Source organism: Polyergus mexicanus, unplaced genomic scaffold (genome assembly GCF_030449975.1).
Source record: "Polyergus mexicanus isolate NDT 795.1 unplaced genomic scaffold, iyPolMexi1.0 SCAF_21, whole genome shotgun sequence".
NCBI classification, from domain to species: Eukaryota; Metazoa; Arthropoda; class Insecta; order Hymenoptera; family Formicidae; genus Polyergus; species Polyergus mexicanus.
Genome location: NW_027223341.1, coordinates 3546559 through 3571875, shown reverse-complemented (window position 1 = coordinate 3571875; position 25317 = coordinate 3546559). Strand labels below are relative to the sequence as shown.

The 25317-nt window shown below is 30.8% G+C and overlaps 1 long non-coding RNA gene and 2 pseudogenes across 1 annotated transcript in view; all 3 read right to left on the bottom strand.

The window, feature by feature from the left end:
* The window catches only part of LOC138942008 (uncharacterized), a 28060-nt gene extending 2790 nt beyond the window's left edge, over positions 1–25270 (bottom strand). Inside the window, exons 1-3 of the long non-coding RNA XR_011448236.1 lie at positions 25186–25270; positions 24701–24802; positions 23956–24274 (exon numbers count right to left, since the gene is read on the bottom strand). This is a non-coding gene — a long non-coding RNA (uncharacterized lncRNA). The remainder of the gene's footprint in view (positions 1–23955; positions 24275–24700; positions 24803–25185) is intronic.
* The window catches only part of LOC138942189 (uncharacterized), a 351185-nt pseudogene that overhangs the window by 81623 nt on the left and 244245 nt on the right, over positions 1–25317 (bottom strand).
* On the bottom strand, positions 606–7031 carry LOC138942139 (NADH-ubiquinone oxidoreductase chain 5-like; annotated as a pseudogene).

Below are 25317 nucleotides of genomic sequence, written 5' to 3'. Positions count from 1 at the left end.
TTTGTGGCAGTAAAATTACTAATACACAATCTCTTTTTTTTAAACCTTGTGATTCTAAACATCTAAATATAGTTGTAATTAATAATTGTTTTATTCCTGATTACTATCTCAGTTGAAAAAGTAAAAACATAATGTTTAAAATTATCGTTTCCTAATTATGAAAAATCTGTTATAATTCCTTCGATACATCATCAAGATTAATTTCTTGAAAATAATGTACTATTTTTTTGTACTTTTTAATATTTTTTGTCATTGTACTATATCTATTTTTATTATATCTGAAGACATTTTTCACGAGGAACACGGGAAAAATAGTAAAAAAAATTTCCGACCAATAGTTTCCGAGATGTATCACTTTAAAGTATTGGACATGATAATAAAACGTTACAAAACGGACCAAATGACTACCAAAATAAATATAAAAATAAACCAAAAATAAATATAAAAATTTTATAATAATTTATATAAATTAACCTAACTTCTTTAATTAAATTTAAAATTAATTTCTTTCTTGAAAATTCCACCCATCTTTTATCTATTCCATAAATATTATTACCAAAATTAAAAAATGGCTTATAAATAAAATAAAATATATAGTTCAAAAATCATATAGACCTGAAAAAAAATCTATATAAATATAAATCTATTAAATTTTTTAAATATACTAAATTCCTTAATAAAATTCCTAACAATAATATAAATATAGTAACTAATTTAATGTTAATTTTCAATAATATAAAAAACCTATCAAAAAAAAATATTCAATTTAATATGGACCCCTTTATTAATCTTAAAATTATTAAAATAATTATAGAAAAATTTATTAATTTTCTTTCTTTATAATAATAAAATCCATACATCCTATTATTTTCATTAAAATAAATATAATAAAATAACCGGCAAGAATACGAATTAGTCAAAGAAACAGACAATACTACCATCAATAATAAAAAAATATTAATATTTATTAAATAAATAGATTCTATAATCAAATCCTTAGAATAAAACCCCGCTATAAATGGAAACCCTGTTAAAGATATTACTGAAACATAAAAACTCAATATAGTAAAAGGAATATATTCATTTATATTTCCACAAAATCGAATATCTTGATTATTATTCATCAAATGAATTATAGTTCCTGCACATATAAACAATAATGATTTAAAAATTGCATGAGTTAACAAATGATAAAATGATAAATAGTTTAACTTCAAATTTAGAATTATTATTATAAAACCTAACTGACTTAAAGTTGATAAAGCAATAATCTTTTTTAAATCATTCTCAAAATTTGCTATTATCCCAGACATAAATATAGTAAAAATTGACACAATTGACAAAATCTTATCAAATATTCTATTTATAAAAATTTTATTAAACCGAATTAATAAATATATACCTGCAGTAACTAACGTTGAAGAATGGACTAAAGCAGAAACAGGCGTAGGAGCAGCTATAGCCATAGGTAATCAAACTGAAAAAGGAATTTGAGCACTCTTAGTAATCAATGCCAAAAAAATCATCATTAAAATAAATTTATTAGATTTACTCATAAAATAAATATTCCATCTACCATAAATATATATTAAACTAATTGCTATTAATAAGCCAATATCACCAATTCGATTACATAATACTGTGACTATTCCTGAATTATAAGATATATAATTTTGATAAAAAATTACTAAACAATATGAAATAAGCCCTAGACCATCTCATCCAAATAAAATTCTAATCAAATTTGGACTAATAATTATTATAACTATTGATAAAATAAACAAAATTAACAATTTAATAAATCGATCAATGTAAATCTCTTCCGTTATATAAATTATTCTATACAATATAATTATGGAAGAAATCAATATTACTACTCCAATAAATAAACAAGATAATCAATCAAATATTATATAAAATTCTATATTAATTGAATTAAAATTAAATAATATTCACTCTATCATAATACCCAAATCCATAAAATAAAAATAAAATCTTAAATAAACTAACAAAATAAATATTTTAAATATAAAAAATGAATAAATTATTAAATTATTAATTATTTAAGATAAAAAAAATTTCTTTAATTCCACAAATTAATATTTTATATATTTATAAACTACTTAAATAAATTAATTAAAATTAATATATTAAATTTAAATTAAAAATTAATAAAATTAATGGTCTAATATGAATTAATAAAATTATATAATCTTTCAAATAAATTCCTATAAATTTATTTTCAGAATAAATATATCCATGCTGAATATAAGAATATAAATATAATGAATAAGAACTTCTAAAAAAACAAATAATTATTAAATAAACTATTATGCATAAATCTCAACCAACTAAAACTCTAATTATACAAATCTCTCTAATAAAATTTAATGAAAATGGAAAAGAAAAATTTGCAGAACATAAAAAAAATCATAAAGCCCCTAATGAAGGTAAAATATTTAATATTCCTTTATTAAAAAATATTAATCGTCTATGAGATACAAACTATATAGTTTCATTATTCTCAGAACCAAAATATAGAATCAATGTTTACTATAACTTGCATGCAGTATTCGAAAAAAGTTTAAAGTTATATTTTTCAAGAATGAAAACTATGTTCTTATTATATAAAAGATGTTCTGTAATGTCCTATGGATAAACACTTCTCATTTAAATACGGTGTTTGAACAAGTATTTCGACTTTTTATGCTTTATGTGATGACAACACTGATTTCATATTTGCATATAAACTTAAGCAAATTACTGCGAGATATTAGTAAATGTTATTAGTTATATTTTTAGGTAGTTGTAAACATTCGGTAGCCTTTTTATGTGGTTCCACAGACGAACAGAAAATCCAGCACCGACAGAGGTTGCTTGTTATTGGAAAAAGGCTGTTTAATCAACTATTGGAGCAACTAAAAAATACATTGAAACTAAGGAATTGTACAAAAAAGAAGTACAGAATATAGACAAATATAGAAAATTTTCCTGACAACGCAACATTTCTGCAGGACATTGTGAAAATAGCCAAGGAGAAGCAACTTGACAGTCAGTTATCGCAACATCATTTTGAACTAAAGGAACGCCGATTATACTCATTGTCAATGCATCGACTGATTGTTGAGTTTTCAGCATGTGGAATGAAAACGGCAGATGATTTTTTAATATTTTGTATTTCCAAAATGTCAAAAGAATTATGTTTTGAAGCGGAAAATGCAACTAAAATGCGAAGTAACAGCCATTTATGGTTCGAACTACGCTACGGTAGAATAACTGCATCGATATTACATGAAGCTGCAAATTGTAACACCGAAGATGGAAGTCTTGTACAGCGGATCACTGGCGCATCCAAAGTATATGATACAAAAGAAATGGAAAGAGGGAGATGTCTTGAGAAAGAAGTACTTAAAAAAGTTGAGAAAATAGTAGGCCAAAAACTGAAAAATTGTGGTCTTTTTTTAATGCCAAATTACCCGATTTTGGGAGCTTCTCCGGATGCTATGGGCAATGATTTTATTGTGGAAGTGAAGTGTCCAAATTCAGACAAAGCTATTTCTCGATTTCCATCGAAAGGAAAAGTAGCTTCTAAGTGCAAAGCACAAATAAATCTTCAAATACTAGCTACAAATACAAAAAAGGGTTTATTTTGTGTTGCTGATCCTGATTTCGAAAATAATAGAAAAGTGACAACAGTTTGGGTAGATTATGATAAAGATTATACTACAGCTGTAACAGAACAAGCTATCAGTTTCTGGAAAAAAAATATTTATTGTAAATTGATGAATTCTATTTTAAGATAAAATATGCATTAATAAAAAGTTTGTTATTTGAACAATTAGTTTTTTATTTTCCGTATAATATAATTTTATATTAATAATTATAAATTATTATGTTCTTATAATAGGTGCTTGGAGGTTTATTAAAGCTGCTACAATACGAACAACTATGTATGGCATAATGTTATGGTTTAAAGTAGAATGTGGTTCCAAAAGTGAAAATTCTCGTAGTCTTCTTATCACACGTTCTACGTGAATTCTTAAACTTGCTATACGCTTCGTTAACATTACTTCTGTCTTAGACGATTTACCTCCACTTTTTACACTAGGAGGTCTTATAAGTTCGCACTGAATTTTATTTAAAGATGTTTGAATCTGCTTAAAACCACGATCTGCCATAATTTCACATTGTTTTGGCAAAACATCCATTATACCGCATTGTTCAAACAACTCAACATCATTTACTCGACCTCCATACCCAGAAGAAATAAAATTAATAAATCCATCCGATGTACAACATATTAAATACTTCAATGTATTGCACTTTTTATATTCTGACCACGTTAAAGACTGTTGAAGAGCGTTTGATGGTTTCTCGATTTGAATTTCGAAACAGTCAATTATTCCATAAACGTGAGCAAAATTTGCACGAAACGGTATAGATAATGCCATTTTAACACTTTCTCTAGGAGGACAATAAATAAGAGTTTTTAAGAAATTACATAATTTTGGTAAACCATTTTGAAAAATTTTTGATGCTCCTGCTGTGCTGATTCCAAATTGGTTACCTAATCTTACAAAATTATCATTCAGTTTGATTTTCATCAAAGTCAATTTTATATTTTCTGTTGATAAACAGTTGCGTTTATGCAGTTCATCAACAATCCATAACCAGTCATTTGGAATTCCAATGTATTGTTTTGTCTGTGTGCTAATAAAATAATTTGTTAAATGTAAAGCGCTTCTTTTTGTTTGTAGGTCTTGTTCTTCACAATACTGCAAATAATCTTCATGACATGATTCATATTCGCTCCTAGTAGTACCAGTTGTAATCGTTTTGGAAAAATCGGTTACAACTGCACCGCTATTGTCACTCTCCGTTGGTACATTAATGGGTGAACACATTTTATTTACAGTATTAGGCAGTGTTTGGCAACTTTCTTCAACAGTACTGCACTTTATATTGCATTGAATTTTTTTACTTCTAAAAAAAACCTTCGTGTTCTTGTTTTCTTTATCCCAAGTACACTTCTTATTAATTTCTATTTTGTCATTCGATTGCAATAATACTTCTCCTTCTTTTTCTGTAACGATTAATGGAACTGCATTGCTTTTTTCAATATTAATACTATCTGACTTGCTCGGTATATTTGAAAAATCAATTTCATCATTTATTTTATTATTCTGTGTAAGTATTGAAAAACTTGTCGAAGCACAGTTTTCATTTGTTGAAATTTCTTTTTGTCTGCATACTTTTTTGGGAACTACAATATTTCATTGTTACTTTTAACATTTGGTGATCTATTTTCATTGGTTTCATGAGTTTCGCAATGAAATAATATTTCGGATATCATTCTTTTATTATTTATTTCTTATAATATAAATATGCATGTAAATAATAGAATAATAATTCTTTTAACAAAAAAACTACTTTAGTAACAATTGTTGTGCCTCCGGAGAGGCACGGTAGTTGGGATCGTTTGCCGGAAGGAATTTGGGAATTCGGGCTCCGCCTGAGAACTTTATTTAACTATTTCGGACACTTTCCACATTAAATAAATAGATTAATATCAGATTTATTTGTGGTTTGGTTTATTTACAATGTTCTCGCACTTTCGCTCACGTCGCGTATCACGATAACGGTTATCTTAACGTGCGCGTGTCTAGAGTCGAGTTTCGGTCTCGAGACTCGCCTCTCGCTTCTTCGTGTATATTTCTGCCGACTGCGTGGCTATTTAATATTATAATAATTATTGATATTCGTTTTGACACTCGCGGTTGTTAGAGATATTACTCGCGTAAAGGAATAAAGATTGCCCGCGTAATATTAATGGTAAAGACTGCCCGCCGTTCGTTAGCGGTGGGCCTTTTTATTAACTCCCCTTGGCTTCCCGGGAGGGGGTCGTTTAGCGACAAGGCTGTGTGTCATGTCGCTTGATTTTGGCAATCTCCGGATGCAAGCTAAGAAGTTCTAAGTAGGACTTCTTTGCTTGCACTTTCGCAATTTCTTTATTCCTTTTTATTTCGCTTTTAAGTAGGACTTCTACGTTGCATTTTCGCAATGTCCTTCTTCCGCTTGCCCTGATTTCCGCGTTTTCGCAATGAAATGATTGCACGGTCGCTCGGGCTTAGCGCGTGGCTCGCGTTGTCAGCAGTGTGACCAGAAACAGGTCCCGCGGCTCACGGCTCAGCAATGGAGGGGATAACGCACACAAGCGCGAATCGCGTACATGTGCGCTCTGCGCTTCGGTTAGTTTCGGAGAGTAGAGAAGAACAGACATATGTTTCCGTCTTCTTCTCACTTTCTACCGAGCTGGCAACGATGGTTGCGTTCCGATATTCACTGCCAGTACTGAAAATCTATAGTCCACGTCACGTGCACTATAGATTTTCAGTACTGGCAGTGAATATTGGAACGCAGCCGAAAGCAATGTTGATTGCTTGGCTTATTACATACGATAGCGTTAAATGTTTTTCTGACTCGTGAACTTTTTATTATGCATATATGTATATATATATATATATATAAAATATTTTTTTGTTATGCTATATTAGTATAGCATTGGCTATAGTTTATAAGTTTTATTGTGATATAGTAAAAGTAATATATTTACATATAAGGACATATGCAATTTTTTAATTACTTTATATTACTTTAATAATTACTTTATTAATTATTTACACAAATATGTGTTTGTGTAAGATTATAAATATTACAATAATATAAGAACAAAGAGTGAATGGACTTCCATACCACCCATGAGGTTCCACTAATGGCGCGTTAGATTTTTTTATTACATGGATCTTTGCCTGGAGCCCTATTGTACCACATTTTATTCATGTCTTATATAGAAATAATATATTTTACATATCTACTTTATCTTATATCTTATGTGATATCTTTTACGGACAAAATACATGGATGATAAAATTCAAAAAATAAATCTTTTATCAATTAAAATAAATTTTTCCTTTAGACTACCAATATTATTTTTAATGATATTTACCTGAAATATTGTCCAATATGTTCATTGTTTTTCTCGAGCAGATTTCGGCTTATGTTTACAAATAAACGCACAGCCTGTCGTGTCCGCTCGTCTCGATATGCCCAAATCAGCTGGCAAAGTATTTTTTTCTTGTTATTGTTTCGGAACAATTTCGTTGTTTTTAAACATGTAGAATAGGCTCTCGTCTCTTTTCTCGCCGAAACGTCGACTAGATAAGTAGTACGCGGGCACAGAATCAATAAATTATATCAATTCAAATTTCATTTCATTAGATTATATCAATTCAAACTTATTTGGAATTCTTTACGCTGCTACCTTTCGTTTTAATAATTTTCTCTAAACAGTGCTCTTATATGAAATCTTAATGTTCAGAAAGTTTATTCATGTCCTTTATAGACATAATATATTTTACATATCTACTTTATCTTATACCTTATGTGATATCTTTTACGGACAAGATTCGCGGATGATAAAATTTATGGAACTATTCCAATTGTAAGTCTCAAATTTATTTATATTTTTATCTGTTATATTTATATATTTATATTACATTCTTCATTGTATTTATTCATTATATTTATTCATTATATTTATTCATTGTATTTATTCATTATATTTATTCATTATATCTATATATATATATATATATATATATATATTTCATTCTTAGAGTCTTTGTTGTTGACAATTCTATATAGAAATGTGTGATACATTAAAAAAGAAACCTAAACGAAGCTTTTCAGAAGCTTGGCTTAGTGATGATCGATTTAAATTTTGGATACGCAAAGTATCATTTGACGATAGCCTTTTCCATTGTATTATATGTAATAAAAATTTTTCGTGCGGTTTATCGCACGTTATAAGACATGCGGATTCTGCGTGTCATAAAGAAAATGCATCATTATTAAATAATAACAATATAAGTTCAAATACAATAATACGAAAACGTTTTAAACAACAATGGTTAGAGATCGATTTGTTTAAGCCATGGCTACGCGAAGTATCAGATGACGTTAATTCATTTTTCTGCGCGTTTTGTAATATATCTGTTATTGGTGGTTTGTCTCAAATCTATCGTCACGCAGAATCCAAGCAACATATTATAAAATGTAAAGAAAATGAAACAAACAAATCCAGTGAAGATATGAATGTGAACGAATCACTTTTGTCATTTGAAGAGCGAAAAAAATCAGCAGAAATTCGCTATGCCGCGTTAATTGCTGATAAAAATATTTCGCATCGAACGGCAAAAGATATTCTTACCCTTTTTCAAGAAATAGGAAAAGATTTTAATGTTTTGAAAAATATGAGTATGGGCCAAACAAAATGTACAAGTATAATTTCAAATGTGTTATGTCCGATTGAGACGGATCGTATAGTTAACAGCATTCAAAACACTAAATTTTCAATTTTTATTGATGAAACATCTGATATTTCAAATGAAAAATGGATGACGTTTCTTGTTCGGTATGTTGATTCGAAAACATTAAACATTCGCTCGCAATTAGTAAAATTAATTAATATTGATGCGAGAGACTGCAGTGCAGAAAAATTGTTTAATGCTTTTAAAGCTGAAATGTGGAAATTGAATATTCCATTTTTAAATATTGTTGCTTTATCATGTGACAATGCATCCGTAATGACGGGAAAACATCTTTCATTTAAAAAAAAGCTGAAAGAGATGTGTAAAAATTTAATTACACTTCCATGTCCTTGTCATTCCACTGCATTAGTTGCGCATGCGCTAAAATACCGGATTATTGCGAGGAATTTTTAAAAAAAATCGTGAATTTTATTAACGGTAGTCCAAAACGTTCGGCAATTTATCAAGAGTTCTGTGAATGTTTTCAGCAAACAAACCTAAAAATTTTAAAGTTGTCTGATACACGGTGGCTTTCTCATCATTCATGTGTTGAAAGACTTCTTGAGTCTTGGGATACTATCAAGTTATTTCTGAATGAAATTACCATAAGCGAAAGAACAAAGTCTGGAACATATTTATTATCTATGATGCAAAATCTAGATATAAAAGCCTATTTCTTATTTTTACAGCATATTTTAAATTTTTTTAATTCATTTAATGCATTTTTCCAAGCTGTGGAAACTAGAATACATTTATTGCAGCCAAAGTCAGTAGAATTTTTAACCACAGTTTGCAAACATTTTTTAAAGTCAGAGCATTTGAATAATTTATGTGATAATATTAAATTTGATGAAAAGGAGAATCAAAAATTGTTAGAAGAAGTTTCTTTAGGATCTGAATGTGAAGACTACCTCGATGAATTAATGAAGGAAGGACATGCAGATATAGTTGCAAATGTTCGAAAGAATTGTTTGCAATTTTATGTAACTGCCGCCGAGGAAATTTATAAAAGATTACCAATTAATGATAAATTTTTATCAAAATTAAAAGTTTTCGAACATAACTTAGTATTATTAGATATTGATAGAGAAACATCATTCAATGATGTTTCTTTTATCGCTGAAACTCTTGGCGGGTTTGACGAAAACGGTTTGAAGAAAGAATGGCTTACTTTACATCTAGATTTTACAATAACAGAAAAGGAAAAGCTATTAAAATTAAGCTTTGATGATATGTGGAAACAAATTTTACAAAGTCAGTATTCCACTAATATTGATAAATATCCCAATCTCAAACGTCTTTTGAATGCTGTTAGATCACTTCCAAATTCGAATGCCGATCCAGAAAGAATGTTTTCTGTTTTAACAGATTTAAAAACAAAAAAACGAAATAAACTTTCGTCTTCCTCTATAAATGCTATTTGTGTTTTGAAATCAGCATTGAAAGCAAGAAAAGAAACCATTCTAAACATGGAGATTGATGAGAAGCATTTATCTCTCATGTCGTCGGACAAATTATATAACACTCCTCCTAAAAAACAAAAAAGCAGTCTTACATTATATGCTGCAGATGTTTGTGATATTGCTGGTCCCTCAACATCTACCGATATGCAATAATAATGTTTAGAAGATAATGACTTATATTTTATGGCCATTATTATTCATATAATATAATATAATAAAAATAGTTGCTTTACTTATTTTCTTGTAAAAATATCATGTCGGTAATAGATATTATGTCTCCAAAAGACACCATATTTGTAAAAGGTGCGTCTAAAAATTTTCATGTCTGTAATAGACATTATGTTTGCAAAAGACATAATAAAGTAAATATGTAAAAAAATATTATGTTTACAAGAGACATCAATAAAATGTGGTACAATAGGGCTCCAGGCGAAGATCCACATAATAAAAAAATCTAACGCGTCATTAGTGGAACCTCATAGGTGGTGTGGAAGTCCATTCACTCTTTGTTCTTATATTATTGTAATATTTATAATTTTACACAAATATATATTTATGTAAATAATTAATAAAGTAATTATTAAAGTAAAGAAATAAGAAATCGCATATGTCCTTACACGTAAATATATCACTTTTACCATATCATAATAAATAATAAAACTTAATATAGCATAACGAAAAAATGTTTTATATAACTATGTATATATATACATATATATACATAATAAAAAGTTCACGAGTCGGAAAAGCATTTAACGCTGTCGTATGTAATAAGCCAAGCGCCAAGCGATCAACATTGCCTTCGTTGCCAGCTCGGTAGAAAGTGAGAAGAAGACGGAAAACATATGTCTGTTCTTCTCTACTCTCCGAAACTAACCGAAGCGCAGAGCGCACATGTACGCGGTTCGCGCTTGTGTGCGTTATCCCCTCCATTGCTGAGCCGTGAGCCGCGGGACCTGTTTCTGGTCACACTGGTTGTCAGCGCTTTGTTCGGTCAACGCTCGTAACGTGATCTGTATTCGCGTTACACATTGGGCAATCATATAAAATAATATGTATTTAGAATAATATATTTAATAATTCGTGTATAGCCTGTTCGGGCTATAACACAATCATAAAAATTAAGTCTTCTTCCACGCGATTGATTTTTTTTTCACCTTTATGCATTTACGATAATATTAAACAATGTTCCAAAATATAGGAAAATATCACTATGACTTTGACATATGAATATATAATATTAATTTAATATAATAATTAAAATTTATATATTTAAAAAATAAATAAACACATTGATCTTCGTAATATCCTATATCTCGTTTCTTTTCATTACACATTTTATTGAAATAATCAATGACACATAAAATTAACGGTCAGATATTGCATAATGCCAATGAAAGAATGTATATACTTATAGATATATATACTTTTTTCAGAGAAAATCATAAATTAATTTCGAAAACCGCTCTTTAAAAGTGACTGACTTTCGAAATTAATCCATGATCCGTAGCTATATGCCATATATAGGCGTCTTTTTTCGGCAATATTCATTTGCAAATCATTATCATAATTATTAATTATTTATCTTCAACATATCTGAGTCAAAATGTAATAAAATAACGATAAAATTAATCCCACCAAAATTTTTGTATTGATACTTATAATTTATTTGTCAGAAAAACAATGGAAATTGAAGCGTTGCCTATCTGATAAATATTACCCTATTTTTAAATTGTGGATTTTCTTCACGTATTGTGTGTCTATCCGTCATCCAGATGATCTAAAGGTAATAAAAAAGAAATTTAATTGTCTTACAATTTAGTGAGATTTAGGAATCTTGCATTTCACAAGAATATTTCTGCTCGTAAACAAAAAGATTAAAAGGTTAAAAGCTTAAAAAGATAAATAGAGGAAATGTCGACATATTCGACCGAGATTAGATAGAAATGAGCGCTACAATAAATAAATTATTTGCGCATCTAAAAGATCGAGTAATATAATATAAATTAATGTTTCTCTCTTGACATGTTTTTGATGATTTCAGACGATACTAAGCAGCACCAAGCGCTTTGAAAAAAGTTATTTGTATAATTTGTTTTATCCTTGGCTCGGCACAGGTCTTTTCACCAGCACAGGTAACATAATGGCATTAATATATAACCGTACATACTTTATTATTACAATTTGTTTTCAATTTGTTTTCATCACAGAAAATCAAATAAAATACAGAATTAGTTACAGAACTATACTTGAATATTATTTTTAACGATAAACTCTTACATAACTTCTTTTTGGTACTGTAAAAAGTAATAAATTTGAAAGAAATTTGCAAGTAATATCGTATTGAGAGATGATCTCGCCGTATATTCTTAAGTAAATAGAAGTAATAGATGTTAGAGATAATAGATAAAAGTATAGATATTTTTTGTTTGTCTTATATAATATATATTTCGCATACTTTGAAAATTATAAGATTAAGATTAATTAAAGATTAATTAAAGTTATAAGATTATAAGTTAAGTCTAATAAGGACTCGATCGCTTCAGCCGTTATTCAAATTTGAAAATCTCAGATACTCTTAATTGGCCGACTCGCGTATAAATACGCGGAGTACCTTGTTATTGCGCGTGACTTAGCGCGAGACACTATCGTATCTCTTAATATCAGTTTGAAAAAGATGTGAACCAATTAACTGACATTTATTACAAATTATTTGCGCTTGCAAAAGGAAATCACTGATGGGGAAATACATATAATTTTCATAAAATTCTACGCAATTAAAAATAAAAATAAACATGCAGTTAAAAATTAATATAATAATTAAAATTTATATATTTAAAGAAGAATAAACACATTGATCTTTATAATATCCTATATCTCGTTTCTTTTTATTGCACATTTCATTAAAATAATCAATGACATAAAATTGACAGTCAGATATTGCATAATGCGAATGATAGGATGTATAAACTTATAGATATGTATAATTTCTTCACACCGAGAAAAAAGAATTGTTAACTTGACTAAATTCGTCCAACTAATTACTATTTCTTTAATTGAAATATTTTAATATTTTAAGTCAAATACGACATATTAAATAATTAAATCTAACATGAGGTATATTTGATTTAAATAGTTAAATATTTCAATTAAAGAAATACAAAGAAATAATTAGTTGGACGAATTTAGTCAAATTAACAACTTTTTTTTCTCAGTGCAGAGAAAATCATAAATTAATTTTGAAAGCCGCTCTTCAGAAGTGATTGTGACTTTCGAAATTAATCCATGATCCGTAGCTATACGTATAGGCGTCTTCGATTTGTATTATCAGTTAGCAAAAATTTGTTTTACTGGCATCATCTAATTGAAGATATTTGCAATTCCATTTTAAACATTTGAGTAGTGTTTCAACTATTCGTCGCATAAATTGAGTTTCCTAAATAGTCGACAGTATTTGTATAAAATAAAAATTTTAATAAACATTTTGAACACGTAATTATTTTCATATAAGTTTTCTCAAATACCGCAAGTTGTTAGTTTGGTTTGATTGTTATAATTTTATTAAATGTATACCCAATCGTTTCGTATCACCAACTCATTAGCAAGTCCCATAGATGTTATGTAAGTCTTTTTATAGAATCTTCTTTGACGATATTATAAGTGTAATTATCCTTCAACAATTCTTCGATCTTATTAAAGTATTTATCTTTATCGAGAGCAACTGTAATGTTCGCCTTGTATGCGCTAGAGGCAATTACATTATCATCATGTTTAAAAATTTTTTTGGTATTAACAGTTAATTGTTTAATGCGTGTGTTAAAATCACTTTTCGGGATCGAGTAGTTCGGGAAATTATCGATAACCTTTTTAAATTTAATTGCACCGTTGTTTGTCTGTAGCGGTAACGTTTTTTATTATTTTATCTTTTCGTCTAACGATAATTTATGCTCATTGTTACGTTGATAATCAGTGAGTTTAGTTCTCTGCGAATTTACATCCCGATTATTTATTGTCGACCTGTTATTTCGCTTATCTGTAAGTTTTACAAATGTAATTTCCGAAGACTTTCTCTCTCGTCATTTTGACATAATCCATTCCGCTTAATTTACGGACATAATTAATGTACCGCCATGTTTTTGAATTCAATTTATGACCACAGTATCGAGAATTTCTTCCTCGTAACGACATGGATATCCTTGAAAATATTTTTTTGCCTTTACTTTGATAATGTGAAAAACCTGCGTTATCTACTAGCTTCTTAACCGCCTAAGAATCACTTATATGCTTATATTTTAATTTTATTAATTTATGTACGCAGAAGATGGCCAAAAAGAGGCCCGAAACATCCGCCTTTCGTAAGTTTAAATTTAAATGTAATTCTTTTATTATAAACATTTATGCGCTCTTAATATCGTGCTTGGCTCGTTTTGTCATTTCATTCGACATTCTTGATTTTATTGACAAAGTACATTTTTTTGACGGAAAGTGGGACGTTTCTTAAATGAAAATTTTTACATTTCGATTTCGCTTCGTAATATCTCTGCATTATAAAACATGTAGAGCAAAAATAAACATATTTTCTTTATATAAATCAAACTCAAGCTATTGATTATATATATATAAGAACTAATAAGAACTAGTAAAAACTCGATCCGTTCAGGGGTTATTGAGAACTGATAATCTTAGATATTCTTGATTTCGACTCGCGTATAAATACGCGGTATGTCTCGCTATTGCTGTGCGTGATCTTTGCTTCGCATGACTTAGCGCAAGACACTATCGTGTCTCTTGATTTTTGTAACATGTACTCTAGTATCAGTAACATAATAGTAAGCTGAAGAAGATCCAGATCAATAAAACGGTCCAGAACATTAAGAAACGATGTTTATCACTATATTGTTGGCATCAATGTTTATTTTATTGGTATATTATTATTACGTACATTATGGAAGAAACGGACGACTGGTTAATCTTTTACCAGGACCACCGGGCCATTCGATTGCTGGAAATGCATCACAGGCATATATTTCAGCAGGCCAATATAAAATTTCTAATCTATTTACATTAATTGATAGATGACTCGTTATTCATGCATACATACAAGTAAAAATTAAATTCATAAAAACTTATGATCTAGAACGTAGTATACCTATTAAATGTATGCAAATTACATATCTTACAAAGCTAAGACTTTTCTCTTGGCAATATCCATTTGCAAATCATTATCACAATTATTATTTGTCTATTTTCAACGTATTTGAGTAAAGATGTGATGAAATAACAATAAAATTAATCCCACTAAAACTTTTGTATGGATATTTATAATATATTTTTCAGAGGAACAATGGAAATTGATGTGTAATCTATCAAATAAGTATTATCCCATTTTTTAATTCCGGATTTTTTTCATGTATAGTGTGGCTATCCGTCATCCAAATGATTTAAAGGTAATAAAAGAAATTTAATTATCTGTAGATATTACAATTTAGTCAGATTTAGGAATTTTGTGTTTCACAAAAAGATTTTTGTTTGTAAAAAGATTTCTTAAAAAGAGTCATTAAGTACTTTTTGAGTTATTTTATATTTTATAATCTGACATATTTTGATATAAAAAATTAAATATCTCATAAAATATTTAGTTTTCGATAATCTTACCGTAATACTTTTATGTACAGAATAATGAGACAAATAAACTAATGCAAAAAAGCTGTGAGATAAGCTACAAGAACATGCGATAAAAAAAGGGGTTTTCATTTGAAAAATCAAAGTTGACCTTGAATTGACCCTCAAGGTCAAGGTCAAGTTCAAGGTCATCATTCGATAGAGCATATCCGAATTACTTAAAAAATGTTTGCGATTTTTGATAAAAGCCATTTATTTATTTTCATTTTAGAAGTGGTGTACGGATGGTCTGGGACACTCTGTATATATCGGCTCTCCTAAAGGCGATGTCCAATTTACATAAATCATCGCTTGCCACTCGGCCACGAGTATTCTGGAATGCACGATCTATACTTTATATAAGAAAACGCGCATTAATTAAAGTTGATACGTAACAGACGGATATATGCGCACATTGAATAACTCTGATAAATTTCGATGGATCTGAATAAAATCTTGTATCCTAAGTAAAGTTAGGTTCTTTTTGGACGTATGGTTTTAGAGATGCGCGATATCAAAATTACGACTCCGGATTCGAAATCAACAACCACAAAAACGATTATACCGATTTTTGAAACGTAATCGATCTTACCAATTTTGGTACAGAAAATGGCTCAAGCACGAAAAAAAAATTTTCGCTACAATAGCTAATCATGATTTCCAAAATAAAACTCTAAACTGCAGCAAAACGGTTTGCAGTTGGACCTAATAAATAGGTGTCAGCGCTAGGATGTTTGTTGCCCATTTATTACGCGACTGAAATCTAATTACCATACGCAGTTTTTATCTAATTTCTTTTCCGTGAGTGTTAACCGGTTTAACTAGTTTACCTTTCAAGATATGAAACTTTTATTATTAATATGTTCTTATTTTTAGCTGGACGAAGTACAGTATAGTCTGGCTATAATTACAGGCTTCAGATCTTTATAGCTCGCAAATATTTGTTTTACTGATCCATGTATCTGCTTATGCTTAAAAATATTTGCAATTTTATTTTAAACATATAGTGAGTAGAGTTTCAACTAATTATCGCATCAAGTGAATCTCTTAGATAATCGACAGTATTTGTGTAAAATAAAAATTTTATAACATTTTATTGTAAAATCCAAACAATATTTAATAATATCAAAATAAGTATAAACGCGTCATTCTTACATACAAGTTTTCTCATATATCGCAAGTTGTTAGCTTGATCCAATTATTATAATATTATTAAATATATATTATATTATTTTTACGGAAACTTTTAACAATTAAATGAACAATAAAAATAAAAAATATTTTTGTAACGTGTATTCAAGTATCAGTAAAATAGTAAGCTGAAGAAGATCAAGATCAATAAAACGGTCCAGAACATCAAGAAACGATGTTTATCACTATACTGTTGGCATCAATGTTTATTTTATTGGTATATTATTATTACGTACATTATGGAAGAAACGGACGACTGGTTAATCTTTTACCAGGACCACCGGGCCATTCGATTGCTGGAAATGCATCACAGGCATATATTTCAGCAGGCAAGTACAAAATTTCTAATCTATTTACATTAATTGATAGATGACTCGTTATTCATGCATACATACAAGTAAAAATTAAATTCATAAAAACTTATGATCTAGAACGTAGTATACCTATTAAAAGTATGCAAATTACATATCTTACAAAGCTAAGACTTTTCTCTTGGCAATATCCATTTGCAAATCATTATCACAATTATTATTTGTCTATTTTCAACGTATTTGAGTAAAGATGTGATGAAATAACAATAAAATTAATCCCACTAAAACTTTTGTATCGATATTTATAATATATTTTTCAGAGGAACAATGGAAATTGATGTGTCATCTATCAAATAAGTATTATCTCATTTTCAAATTCCGGATTTTTTTCATGTATGGTGTGGCTATCCGTCATCCAAATGATTTAAAGGTAATAAAAGAAATTCAATTATCTGTAGATATTACAATTTAGTCAGATTTAGGAATTTTGTGTTTCACAAAAAGATTTTTGCTTGTAAAAAGATTTCTTAAAAAGATGAATAGAAAAAATATCGATATATACTCTATCGAAACTATGTACATAGAAAAGACGATGGGTAAAATGAATTGATTTTTGCCTAAAGAGTGTAAGTTATACATGCAATCTTACGCTTTTTGGGTCGCTGAGTACAATGGTAATAGTTTTATCCGTCTAAACTCATGGGAAAAAGGTCAAAATTTGACTTAAAGAAACGAGTTTGTAACTAGTAGCTACATAATTTTTTTTAAAACAACTATATGTTTTTTTTTTTTTACATCATTGATTCCTCTCATTATTTTGTGCATAAAAATATTGAGATAAATTCATCGGAAAATTAATATTCTACGACATACTTCCAAGTTTATGTAAAATTATATCGAATTAAAGTATAAACTATCTCGTAAATTATTCACTTTTTAGCCATCCTGCCCTTATAACTTTTTAAAAAATCTATTAATATAAGAAAAATTAGATTCCATTTTAAAAAATATGAGAAGGCCCCTCGTTTTGTCCCTTGGGGCCCTTCAACATATTTCTTTTATCTATCGAATTGTCAGCCGCCGTTACCTCAATATTTATATACACAAAATAATGAGAAGAATCAATTAGTATAAAAAAACACATAGTTGTCTTTAAGAAAAATTATGTAGTTGCTAGTTACAAATTCGTTTTTGTACGGCAAATTTTGAACACTTTTTCGCTGGTTTAGACGGATAAAACTGCTAACCATCATATTCAACGATGCCAAAAACATAAAATAACATGTATAACTTACATTACACTTTTTAGGCAAAAATCTACTCATTTTACCCATCGTCCTTTGTGGTACAATTAATAAATCATTTGTAAGATTGGGTGATATAATAAATTAATATTTTTTTCTTAACATATTTTTGATAATGTCAGACGATATTAAGCAATACCAAGCGTACAGAGAAAAGTCGTATATATAACTTGTTTCAACCTTGGGGTGGCACAGGTCTTTTCACCAGCACAGGAATCATGAAGGATGAGGGTGCTCTGGGGAGATGTCCGAAGACTAGAGCATAAGGGGTATAGTTAGTACCTTCATGCACGGATGTGTTGTAAGCAAACACAGCGGGTCGAATATGTTCGTCGCATTCATTATTCTGGTTGGTATACATTTTTAAATATTCGGTGAGGACATGATGGGAGCGTTCTATTGAACCATTGGATTGCGGATGATATGCAGTGGTACGATATTGCTTGATTTTGAAATAGCTTGCAATTGTCTTCATCAGAGACGTAAAGAAAGTGGGAACTTGGTCAGTTAGTAAGGCTTTAGGGGCTCCGTATATGCAAACGAAATCTTTAACAAAAGCTTCCGCTATAGAAAGAGAGTCAGCGGTTTGCATAGGAGTGGCAACAGAGTATTTGGTTAGGAGATCTTGGATGGTGAGTATATAAGAGTTATTTCTGCTAGTCCATGGAGACTTTGTTAAATGCGGCTCCAGGAGTATCTGTTATTAGCATGGGCTGTTTGGTTTTTATCTCATTCCGTCCCACTGTCAATATCTTCGTCGGTCGTAACGGGTTTGTTTTCGTCGGACCTTATTGTTTAATTATTCAGATTCGTTTCTTCTTCTGCATTTATCTCGTCGGGGAATTGAAATCGTGGTTGGTTATTTACAGGGGGGGATTGTAATGCGTCTTCTGTTAAGTCTCTGATTGTTACTCGTTGGTGCGGGTTAGCAAACGATGATGATTTATCATCGTTAGATGAGAAAGTGATAGAGGGTCTGGACTGTTGCGCAGTCGATTGTGCTGTCTGATAGGAGAAGAGAGAGTCGTCTGAGCTTTCGTTTAGAATTATTATACTATTGCAAGCTGTTATTTTCAATGTTTTTTTGCTTTTAAAGAAAATAAATTTATTTTTAATAATTAAAAGAAATAAATTTAATTACTCAAAAAAAAAAAATTTGGGTATGATTATTTTCTCGCGCCTTGTTTTGTGCACGTTGGCTTTTATTAGCTTGTTTTTATATTATTTATTACATTTATATTTTTTTATACTTTATATTTATTTTATTTTTATTAAATATATTGTTTGCATAAGTGACACATTGCGCGATAAATTAATGAAATAAAATTACAAAAAATAACCTCTGAAAAATCTTTTTTCCCCAAAATTTATCATATTGAACTGCCCACCGAAATTGCTTGCACACGCATCTGAAGTTAATGATATCTTTAATGCTGGTATCATTGTAGCCAAGAATTATGACTATCACTTCTTCAGGTAACCACATTGTCATATAGCCATTATGAAAAAATTGTATAAAACAAAACAAGATAATGTAATTTAAGAGGATCACAACAAACAGTTTGCGTATAATAAATTCTCTTCTTAAGCCACACGAAATTTGCATTGTTGTTTTTATGTCTGCTAATTACAGAAAGCACATATGCTTGTCTTATGCGCGCTACAGAAGTTCTCACACTGCGTCCATTCTTATTCTGAATTACTGTAAATCTGAAATTTTTCCCACTATACACTACAGTTGTCACGTGATTATACGCACAAAAGAAATATCTCTTTGAAACTGAAAATGGGTCTCTCTCAGGTAATCCGAGAGAGACTTTTGCGAGAGATCTTTCGAATTTTAAAGAAGTTTTTTATTGTTTCTGAAAAAGAGACATTTATTCTTTTAGAAGAAAACAAATGTATGTCTATTTTTTGTTCATTGTATGCATGCGTAGCAAAATACATTTAGAAATCATGTTTAAAGATTGTAATGGGGTTACTTTCCGCGAGCGCGCGGATGAGCTCGGTCGAGATCAGGGCTCGTGAAAAGGTGAGACACACGAAAAGATTGAGTTAAAAGGTATCGTCTTTATTTGTCTCTTTCGGCAATGGTCGATTTACAATAGGTTGTGTGATGTTAGCGCGCGGCGGATGATACAACGCGCTATATGTAATGCGCGTTCGTTATTCGGTGCGCGATGTTCGATATATCGAACCGCTTACGATATTCGTACGGCAAAGCCGTGTTTATTTTGACGGCACGCGAAACGCGCAAGAAACCGGGCGCGGTCGTTCGGCGCGTGTTTATTTTGACGGCGCGCGAGACGCGCAAGAAACAGGGCACGGTCGGTCGGCGCGTGTACGGCAAGGCCGTGTTTATTTTGACGGCGCGCGGAATACAATGGAATATTAGGCGACAGGTATTTCGGCGCGGTGATTATAATTCGCAAGTATCGTAAAACGTTGATCGTTGTTGCGGGATTATGCGCGTATTCCCAGTGGTAGGGGGAATGCAATCGGAGATCGAGGATCGAGTACCCTCGACCGGGCGGAGAACTCTCCGTCCCTGCTTCCGTCCGCGGAATCGAGGATAGCGCGGCGGAGTCGAGAAAACTCGACCGGGCAGCGAACTCGCAAACCTACGGTCCGGCTGGCTGGAGCGGTCGGATAATAGACCGTAATCTAGGAGAGCGGCGAACACTCCGCTCTCGTTGAGTTGGTTGGATTTGTGTGAGGATTTCGGAGACTGCACGGAAACCGAGAATGCTCGGTGGAGGCTGCGAACACGTCAACCTCACGTTCCGTCGTTGCTGCGAATTTCGGGATCGGTTCTGGTATCGTATCTCGGAGCGTACTGCTCGAGCGGATTCAGGAATCGTTCTGGTAATGAGATACCGAAACGCTGTCTTTTTATACCCGAGCGTCTATCGGTAATTGCGTCGTTCGCTCCCGGATAGGGATAACGACGCGTTGTTTTCGGCGGTTAATTACGGTAAACACGTCGCTTTCCCTGGGCGAAACGACGCGGCGTTAAATTCAAGCGAGAATTTGTCCGAACCAGAACTCGGAGCAAACGTTGTAATCGAATGCGAATTTCCATTTAGCGAATTAGATAACAGTTTAATAGCGAACAATATAGAACTAGATGTTGAGGTCGAATCATCAATAAGCGCGTCTAGGAGACTAACACACCGCCGCGAATTCTCACTAACGTTATACGATTCAAGTATCTTTGACCCCGACGAAATCTATCGCATTCGAGACATGTATAACTCAAAGGCTTTCGCATCGCGACCCATCACAGAAGATATCGATGAGGGAATTAAGCGATTACAAGAAGAAGCAATTAGAAACGCGACACAATCAAACGCGCAAGCTCAACACAAACCGCAGAAAAAAATGGACGAAGCAGCCGACGACTTTAGGGAAATATTGCGGGAAATGAGAGAAGAAATTAGAAGTATACATGCCGAGATATACGATTTGAAAATTAGAGGACCGCAACCCCGACAAAACAACGGGCATAGAACTCCGCCGGGAGAAAGAACCGAGACCGTATACGAGTTCACACCCGAGGATATACGACATCGAAGAGGACGCGGATTTTTACCATTAAAAGAGGCTCGTGGAATGATTCCGGAATTCGACGGATCACCCAATAAATTACAAGAATTTTTGAGCGCGACCACATATGCAGTAGAACACATCGACCCGTTAGATGAAGTAACGCTATTAGGAGCAGTATTATGCACAAAATTAAAAGGCAGAGCGATGCTAGATTTCCAAACGCGAAAAATTCGAGACTTCGCACAATTTAAAAATGAATTAGAGGTCTGCTATGCGAGTAAAAAGAGTACGACGCATCTACAAATTGAATTCAATACGCTAAAACAGAAAAACGGAGAAAGCGAACGTACGGACTTAGAGCAGACAAATTAGCCATGGAGGTATACGAATCAATGATGGAAAGACGACATCATACAGTAGATAATAAACGCGCAATAATGGAAATAATACAACAACAAGCCTTAGAGAATTTCCAGATAGGATTGCAGGACGAAATTAAAACAATTGTTCGATCGCGAGGATATGCTACGTTGCAAGAAGCAATAGCAGCGGCCAGCGCGGAAGAAAAGGTTAAAGGACCACCCGCGACCGGTACGCGAAGCAAAATAAATTTCACACCGATCTATAAACAAGAAAATAAAATAAACGTGCAATGTCAAAAATGCGGAAAAATTGGACATTACGGCCGAGATTGTCGAACTAGCCAATACGCAAATCGATTCCCATTGCCGACACCCGATAGACAACCCCGCGTAAATACGGTAAATAAATATTGCCACTATTGCAAAAAATCCGGACATGATCGCGAAGAATGTTGGTTACTACACGGACGACCCAATAGAGATCAATCGAGCCGAATCAAACAATATAATTCGCGACCGGAAAATAAAAACCGCAAGAATAGCGAGTAAGGAAAAAAGAAATTTAACTCCGCGCAAAATAGCGATGAGGAGGAAAGGAACGAAAGAAAGTCGCACCGACCTGCAATGGAATATCAAGTATCACACTTCAAAAATATGCCGCATATACAGACAGGATTGGATCTTGATTTGATCTAATTGTATTTAAAAATACATATATAATTGTATCTAATCATGTATATATGAAGTATGCATAATACGATCTAATTACATATAATTAGAAACAATTTTATCTATTTATATATGATTAGATCAGATCAAAATCAATACATAATTATATCTACAAAATTATATATAATTAGATCTAAACATTTTTTCCCGGGGATAGAAAGTTTGAACATCTCTTGGAATAAAGCATACGCCTCATGTAGAAATTCCAAATATTTCGTAAAATTATATCAATACAAGACTAAAAAATAGGCTAATAAGAGCCGGGTGCAGTAAGTCGGCATAAAAAATTCGAATAGAAATCTTCTTTAATAAACGTTTTGGTCCTTTTTCCGGACCATCTTCAGCAAATTAACAGATAAAAACTCGTATGTCCTGACTTTTGATCCCGTAGTCCGTAGTGAGTTCCCCATCGGTTCTAGCCGTTAAGAGATGACATAATGTTCACAGGATAGGACATTATAAAACTGGAGGGAAATAATTAAAGACCAACAATAAAAAAAAAAACCTTTCCGAGGTATAAAATAATAAAAATCTTTTAAAATAAATAAAGAGTAGCGGGATGATCCACCAAATTAAACACAAAACAGAGAGCTGAGATCAAGAACATCCGAGAAACATACGACACACACTATACAAAAATAAATAATAATAACACATGGATTTTCGAGACAAAATTTGTCATTGTAACATTTGCCTTCTGTACAACATGAGTAACTCACTCTTATTCTTTATATTATTATTGTCACATTTTTGATATAATATATTCCATATACTTTTTAATTCTGTTAAGGATAGCCCAAAAAAAGGGACCGAAACGTACGGTTCTTGTGAATTTGTCTATCACGTAGTCAAAATATCAATGTAATTTGATTGTAATAAAACATATACGCACAAGTTACCGTGCTGATTCTTGGTTGCCTTTTATCTCCTTCGTATGAATTTTTTATCAATTAGTTTTCTTTAATTTTCGAGATTCTTTGATATAATCATGATTAAATAAATAGAATTTTACTTACTTTTCAAGCTCCACAATATTCGTTGATCCATGTCGTCTCAGAAGTCTCGTAATTCCTTTCCGCATATAGTTGACTGCCTGTCGCTTATTAGTGATCAGCCTTTTTATCATGTCCCCTTGATTTCCCGGGAGGGGATTTGTCGGCTGGGCTACGTGTCGTGTCGCTCGATTGTGGCGGTAAGATGCAAGCTAAAGAGTTCTAAGTAGGACTTCTTTGCTTGCATTTTCGCAATTTGCTTATTTTGCGTTTTCACAATGAAGTGATTCATTGCGAAAACGCAATGGGTCGCTCGGGTCGTGCGTGGTTCGCCTTGATAGCGCTTCGCTCGATCAACGCGTGATGTAAAGAACATATGTGCCCAGTAAACACCATTTGTTGCAGCAATATAACATGGAAATAACAAGTAATATAACATAAGTTATTTGTTTGTTATATAACTGTAACATATTATGAGTATAACAAATAATATATTACATTTTGTTACTATACCGCAAATAACTGCAAAGTAACATTGTTACTTTTATGATATATAATATTTTTTATATACATTATAAAGTTGTTATATAATATGATTATTTTAAAAATATGAAATATATACATTACAAAATAGTTTAAAAAATATTTTAATATTTTTTCTTATTGACTTCATATTGTAATATATGTGAAATATATATATATATATATATATATATATGTTTAAGTGCATTAATGAACTGATTAATAAATATACATATATATAGTTTACCTCTTTCTCTAATCTTCTTTCTCTAAGCTTTTTTCGCTTGATTTTGTACTAAATAATCTCTTAATTGAAATTGTTTCGTCTATACTGCTTTATCTTTTCCGTCTCATTCAATATTAATGCAAAATAAAAGAAATTTATTATTTAATTTTTCTTATGTTTAACTTACAAAATTCAAGTAATACAATTTAATCAATACTTGATATTCAAAAAGAGATATTCATAGTATGTTCATGCATTTACTATTTGAGTAAATATATGTATGTGTATATATTAAATTGTATTGTAATTGTATTACTTGAATTTTGTAATTTATTTTATTATTTATTTATATTTTATAATTTTATATATATATATAATATTAATAAATAATTATTATTTAATTATTCGAATATTTAATTAAATTAATCAAGAATTAAATGTTTTCCGTATAAGATTTATAATTTGTTAATATTAACTATAATATACGATGTAAGCATAATACATACCATGTGTAATATATAGAAAACGATAAAATAAAGTCAGCTGTGTTGTAAATATCAATATCAATGTTATGAAAAAAATAAATAATACATAGATACAGCTTTAACATTACACACATGTTAAAGAATAATAAAGAA